At 39.9% G+C, this 7,573-nt stretch overlaps 1 protein-coding gene across 6 annotated transcripts in view; it reads left to right on the top strand.

Moving 5' to 3' along the window:
- Positions 1–6,470: 6,470 nt before the first annotated feature.
- The window catches only part of slc8a3 (solute carrier family 8 member 3), a 95,122-nt gene continuing 94,019 nt past the window's right edge, over positions 6,471–7,573 (top strand). For all 6 annotated transcript variants that reach the window (XR_015505195.1, XR_015505194.1, XM_087278066.1 and 3 more), the window contains exon 1: positions 6,471–7,100. The gene's annotated coding sequence lies outside the window, so the exon portion shown is untranslated. The remainder of the gene's footprint in view (positions 7,101–7,573) is intronic.

Raw genomic sequence — 7,573 nt, 5'->3', positions numbered from 1 at the left:
CATTATGGCGTAACACTAATCATTATGGCCAAACAGTTCAAGCTTAGTTCCATAAGACCACAGGACATGTCTTCAAAAATGATTCTTTTTCCCAGTGTAATTTAGCAAATTGTAATCTGGCTTTTTTTGTTTTTGTTGTTGATTCCGGCTTGTTGATTTTCCCATGTTGTCACAAAAGGAAGCAGTGTGTTTGAGGTTTTCCCTAAATACTATTCTACAGTTATGCCTCCAATTAACTCAAATGTTGTCAATTAGCATCAGAAACTTCTAAAACATTGACACCATCATGAGCTTTTTCAGAGGTATAATAATCTTTATTCAAGATTCAAGAAATTCAAGAAAAGTTATAACAATTTCTCAAAAAATATCTTATTATTCTGCTCTTACAGTTTTTCCTCAGTCACTTTGGTGCATTTCTCACAACACTCTTTACATTTGCACAACAGTTAATGCATTTCTCAAAACAATTAGTCATTTGTGCACATCCTAGTAGCAGTTTCTCATTCCTTTCAACAGATTGCAAATGCTTTTGGACATGCACCAATTGCTTTCATACAATTCTCGGCTGTTTTCTAACTTTATCACTTGCTTATGTCATGTCAGTCAAAATTAACTAAACTTGTGAATGCTGAAAAGTCATTCCATATAAAACTAATAGTCCTCATTTCATTACTTGAGTCATTACATACAAAAATGTTGAACTAGTTGTCAAAATCTGACTAGCAAATTTTATTTAAAAATTTAAATCTTTATTTTCCTGAAAATGTCTTAAAAATTAAACAATTTTATGAAGGATTTACAGACCTGTGTATGTTGTAGGTTCAGTTCCAAATGTTCTGCAATATTGAACGAAAGAAAGAAAGAAAGAAAGAAAGAAAGAAAGAAAGAAAGAAAAAGATTTCTTGTCTTCTTACAGTTTTTCTCAGTCGCTTTGGTGCATTTCTCACTACACTATTTACATTTGCACAACAGTTAATGCATTTCTCAAAACAATTAGTGCAAACTGCAAAACCTAGATGATAACCTGCAAAAGCGCGTCACATGTTAAAAATGGATAGCTCATTCCTCAAAAGCAAGTATTCATGTCAATCAAAATGTCAGTATTGTCAAAATGAAAAGTCCTGACACCATTGTTTATGAACAAGATAGTCAAATGGCTTAGTCATGTTTTCATTATGACAGTTTACTCTCTACATTTTTTCAATGCAAAAAAAGTCAGTTTTTGGTTTCACTTCCAGAAAATGCTCAAGACAGCACTATAGACTATTTGCACAGCCATTTGAAAACTACAGTAAAGTGAGACCTCACTGCATTGAGTGAGTTATCTGAGTACAAGACACTGAATATGTATGTTTCACATTTTTACTGCATTTGCTCTTTGCAATCCTAATTTACTCACAGCATTGTGCAAAAGAATAAACACACCCTTATTTACAACAAACATAAACTCCCTTTAGGTAGAGCTGTGCACAACTGTACACAATATTGCAATACATATTGGAACTGAGCCTATAACATACACAGGTCTGTAAATCCTTCATCAAATTGTTCAATTTTAAAGACATTTTCAGAAAAATAAAGATTTAAATTTGTTGTATAAAATTCGTTCGACAGATTTTGACAACTAGTTCACCATTTTTGTATGTAATGACTCAAGTAATGAAATGAGGACTATTAGTTTTATATAGAATGACTATTCAGCATTTACAGGTTTAGTTCATTTTGACTGACATGACAGAAGCAAATGATAATGTTATAAACAGCAGAGAGTTGTATGAAAGCAATTAATGCATGTCCAAAAGCATTCACAATTTGTTGAAAAGAATGAGAAACTGCTACTAGGATGTGCAAAAATGACTAATTGTTTTGAGAAATGCATTAACTGTTGTGCAAATGTAAATAGTGTAGTGAGAAATGCACCAAAGCGACTGAGAAAAACTGTAAATTAGAAGAGCATGATAACCGTTGTTAAAATATATTGGTCATTCCAAAGCTTAGTGAATTTGAACCATTCTCCATTCAAAGAGATGTACAGTAGCTGCATTTGTATGTCTGACATACAGTAGCTGAGGGGTATTTAAAAGAAGGCTGCAAGTAAAATTTCTTGCTTGTAAGGGATTTTGATGTGTATGAAACTTTGCGTGTTGAAATATGTGCAGGTTTGAGGTTTTGATTAAAGGGTCAGTTCACTGATGAGTGGACATTCGGTGCAGTAATTATATATTCACCCAGGTATAGTTCTAAAGCCATATGCTCTTCTTTCTTTTCAGACCACAAAAGGAAGAATTAAATAAAATGTCCTGCTTGCATTTATCCATAAATTGGCAGTAAATAGCAACCAGCATCACCACATTCTTACAACTTGTATGCTTTTCCTGGTTGAAATGTGGCTTCAATGATCACATGAACAGGCAGAGTCCAATGGCCGAGCTCAGAAGTGTCTTTAAATAATGCTAATTGTTTCTATAACAAATTCCCAGGATTCTTGCAATATATAGTATATGTGTGCATCTGGCAGAGGCTTTTCACTGGTTGTGGAAATTCAGAATCCACCTAAAACTGTCTCTTTAAATCTTAAGTTTGTACTTGTGCAGTCCTCTTTATTTAATTTGCATTATTAAAAGACTCTCATTAGGCAGCCAATTGAGCATCAAAGATCCAGTGATTTGGAAGCTGCTGGGAACGCATGGTAAAAATATTGAGGATGCGTTCACAAACACCAGAGAGACGCTGGCAATTGGCTCGGGAACGATTCATTCATTGATTCACTCCTCAGCTGATTTGTCCTTCACTCTGAATACCCACAATCCTCCCCAAATGAACAGCTGGTGTGTGTGTGTTAACAGGTCGTTGTGTGTGTGTCTGTAGTGATTTGTTTTAGCTTTGTTATATGTGTGATAAATGATTTGGTCATGTGAAGGGCAGCCATAATTAGAAGAGGCTGGTACAGTGGGATGATTACCCTGGGCACAGTCTTTCTCTCTCTCTATCTTTCTCCCACACACACACACACACACACACACACATAAACACACTTTCCTTGGCAGGAAGTAAGACTGATAATATCAGCATTAATGATATCTGCAGGAACACAGATTGGGTGACTGATATGTTTTGGATCTGATTGTCTGTAAAAGGCCTCATAGATTTTCACTTGTAAACAGCTGATTGGAGATCATTTGTTAACCCTGTACACTGTCAACAGAATTGAGCTTCAGTTCCAATCAATTTATTTTATTTATTTTTTTAGTTTTACCGATATAATACAGTGAAGCAATATTTCCTAGAGTAATTTTCACTCAGAAATTTTGTGTATACATATACAATTACCGGCCACTTTATTAGGTACACCTTACTAGTACCGGGTTGGACCGCCTTTTGCCTATAGAACTGCCTTTATCCTTTGTGACATAGATTCAACATGATGATGGGTACACTGTGATCATAAAGGGATGGACATGGTCAGCAACAATATTCAGGTAGGCTGTGGCGTTGACACAATGCTCAAATGGTACTAATGGGCTTAGTGGTAAGAAAATATCCCCCACACCATTACACCACCACCACTAGTCTAAACCGTTGATGCAAGGCAGAATGAATTTTTGCTTTCATGTTGTTGATGCCAAATTCTGACCCTACCATCCAAATGTGGCAGTAGAAATCGAGACTCATCAGACCAGGCAACGTTTTTCAATCTTCCAATGTCCAATTTTGGTGAGCCTGTGCAAATTGTAGCCTCAGTTTCCTATTCTTAGCTGACAGGAGTGGCACCAGGTGTGGTTTTCTGCTCCTGTAGCCCATCTGCTTCAAGGTTGGCTGTGTTGTGTATTCAGAGATGCTATTTTGCAGACCTCGGTTGTAACAAGTGGTTATTTGAGTTACTGTTGCCTTTCTATCAGCTGGACCCAGTCTGGCAATTCACCTCTTACCTCTGGCATCAACAAGGCATTTGCGCTCACTGGATATTTCTCCATTTCAGATCATTCCATGGAAACCCTAGAGATGGTTGTGCGTGAAAATCCCAGTTGATCAGCAGTTTCTGAAATACTCAGACCAGCCCATCTGCCACCAACAACCATGCCACGTTCAACTCCACTTAAATCACCTTTCTTCCTCATTCTGATGCTCGGTTTGAACTGCAGCAGATCGTCTTGACCATGTCTGCATGCCTAACTGCATTGAGTTGCTGCCATGTGATTGGCTGATTAGAAATTTGCATTAACGAGCAGTTGGACAGGTGTACCTATAAAGTGGCTGGTGAGTGTATATTTCTTAAGAAATGGCACCCATACTGACTTTAATATTAAAGTAGAAAGCCTGAAATAGTATTTTCTTGTATAAGGTGCCAGTGTGAAAACATCTTTACGTGTGATGCACTCAGAATATGCTGTGTAGAGTCTCAGGAGGTTTTAAATGGTGTTTGCAACCCATTTGCTTGTTACATTTATGCAGTCAGCGGATGATTTTCTTCTAAGGAACCTACAGCGCAACCTTCAGTGTGTATACTTGTATCACTTTATGTGTTCCAGTTGACCTTGGCTTTACAGCAGTCACAGGAACAAACTGTTACATAATGTGAGGCATTTCAAAGTGAAACAGGATAGTCGATGAGAAAAAAGGTCGGACAGGACTTGATTTTTCTCTGTGTGACAGGTAGTTGGAAGAGAGCATTGTGAAATAATTTGGTGATATTGGCTGAAATGGAACACTGGTTTTACATTTTGGTTAATTGCTATTTTTTTGTATTGATCATAACATTATTATTAGTGCTTGATATCTTAATATCGTTATGAGTTACTGTGTAGTATTAGTATTATAGTAATACTATGAGTATTATAACATTAGAGGTTATAGGAGTCAGGGTAATGGTTGATCTTGTCTACTGTGTACATTTGCTTGATACTATTTGGTCTTGTATTGCATTTGTGTGTTGTAAATATGGCAAAATTGAAAAATATATATATAAATTTTTTTAAAAATGACAAAGGTTTGGATGACAAAATGACGAGTGGGACAAAATTATGTTATTATTATTATAAAATTAAAATTATTATTATCACTCACCGGCCACTTTATTAGGTACAGCTGTCCAATTGTTAACGCAAATTTCTAATCAGCCAATCACATGGCAGCAACTCAATGCATTTTGGCATGTAGACATGGTCAAGACGATCTGCTGCAATTCAAACCGAGCATCAGAATCAGGGAGATTTTCTGGGATTTTCACTTACAACCATCTCTCGGGTTTACAGAGAATGGTCCAAAAAGCGAAAATATCCAGCGAGCGGCAGTTCTGTGGGGGCAAATGCCTTGTTGATGCCAGAGGTCAGAGGAAAATTGCCAGACTGGTTCCAGCTGATAGAAAGGCAACAGTAACTCAAATAACAACTTGTTACAACTGAGGTATGCAGAAGAGCATCTCTGAACGCACAGTAAGTCTAACCTTGAGGCGGATGGGCTATAGCATCAGAAGACCTCACCGGGTGGCACTCCTGTCAGCTAAGAACAGGAAACTGAGGCTACAATTTGCACAGGCTCACCAAAATTAGACAATAGAAGACTGGTAAAAAATGTTGCCTGGTTTGATGAAATTCAATTTCTGCTGTGACATTCGAATGGTAGGGTCAGATTTTGGCATCAACAACATGAAAGCATGGATCCATTCTGCCTTGTATCAATGGTTCAGCCTGGTGATGGTGGTGTAATGGTGTGGGGGATATTTTCTTGGCACACTTTTAGCCCATTAGTACCAAATGAGCACCGCGTCAACTCCACAGCCTACCTGAGTATTGTTTTTGACCATGTCCATCCCTTTATGACCACATCTTCTGATGGCTACTTTCAGCAGGATAACACATTGCATGATGCTATCATGTCAATGTGGAGCAAAATCTCTGAGGAGTATTTCCAGAAACTTGTTGAATCTATGTCACGAAGGAATAAGGCAGTTCTGAAGACAAAAGGGGGTCCAACCCGAAAATGATAAGGTGTACCTAATAAAGTGGCCGGTGAGTGTATGGAGAAGTTTGTGATCCAATTCAGACTATGAGAAAATTGTTTGGCTATTCAGATTTGGCTAATATCGGTTTGTAAGCAGTGCAAATTCACAAAATCTTTTTACATTTTTTTATAAGCAAAGGTATATGCTAAAGGAAACCCTTGGACCGTATGTAATCTAGAGACTAAATATAATATGTTTGATCTCTTGCCCCCATGTAATTATTCCACTTCTGGTCGTACGTGGTCCTTTAGCAGTGTTTCAAGGCACGCGCGCAGATGCGATATTACATGCACATGAATTATGATGCATCTTCACGGTCCCAGCTGATGCGATGACGTAGGCGCGTGTGTCCGCGTGTGTTCGGCGGAGGGTGTGTTTCCAAGGCGAAATCTGGAGAAGGGAGGCGGAGATTGAGGGGGGGGGGGGGGGGGGGGGAGAGGTGACTTTAATTCTCAATATTTGCCATCTTAAAATTCTCCCTCTCGTGATGCGTGAGCAGGTCAAGCCGCGCGCGCTCGCTCTCAGCTCTCAGATGAAGCGGTAATTACGCGACGCCTGTATATGAAGTGCACAGATGCTGCTGATGGATGAGGGTTTGTGATGCAGCGGTTGCACTGGTGCTGAATCGGGATGCTTGGTCATGAAATGAAACGAGGCCCGCTCGCCTGTGAGAACACTAACTTGTTTCCTGCGCTATAACGAGAGAGAGGGAGGAGGGGGCGCGAGCGCTCGTTCGCCGCTGTTGCTCGGGGCTCGCGGAAGAACCGATCACATGGACTCCAAGGGTCCATTTTTCAACGGCGCTTCGATCTGAGCGCGCGCTGACAGCCCCGGTGACCGGCGCATCCATCAGAGCCGCGCGAGGGAAAGAGGCATCACTTCGCCGGTTCCATCGATCTGCCGGAACTGGGCAGGCACCGGAGTCGGTGCGTGTGCGTGCGCGCACGAGTGAGGAGGGCGAAAGCGGCCCTGGGGTATTTCTGCCACCGAGGAGCAGCCAGCTGCACGCTTAACGGAGAGGAAACGGACCTGGCTGGAATATTTGCCGTTGCCGAAAATCATTTAAGAGGAAAGCATTCCTCATTTGCTCAAATCACAGGTACGTACCTTCCGTTCAATGCGCTTGTGCGTCGCTATTGGTTAGTCAGCGATAATTAGTGCAGTTCGAGGCGCCACCGGCTTTATTTAGGGGTAGCTGGAATAAAGCGAAAGCCTCGGTAAACCGCAGACTCTGTTCAGACTGAATGTGACTGAATGATCAGCGCGATGTGGGATTGCCGTGGACAGAGAATGTCTCCAGATTTGCGTCACAGGATCCTTTCATCCTCAATGCCACCCAAACGTAAAATCATCACTGTCAGTGCCGAATTCAGCATAGGAGTGATTCCAGAAAGGATCCTGCTGATCGTGGTTCATTTATATTTAAGCTAGAATATGTGGATGTAGTTTACGGTGTTAGCTTGTGTATGTTATCAGTCCAGTTTTCTTAATTAATATGTTTTTCCTTACATGTGTTTTGCAAAAATGCATTGATTCAATAATGCGGACAGATCATCCTACTAAAATACTATT

The sequence above is a fragment of the Danio rerio genome, chromosome 13 (genome assembly GCF_052040795.2).
Source record: "Danio rerio strain M-AB ecotype USA chromosome 13, GRCz13ab, whole genome shotgun sequence".
NCBI lineage: Eukaryota > Metazoa > Chordata > Actinopteri > Cypriniformes > Danionidae > Danio > Danio rerio.
This window is presented reverse-complemented; position numbering and strand designations above follow the sequence as displayed.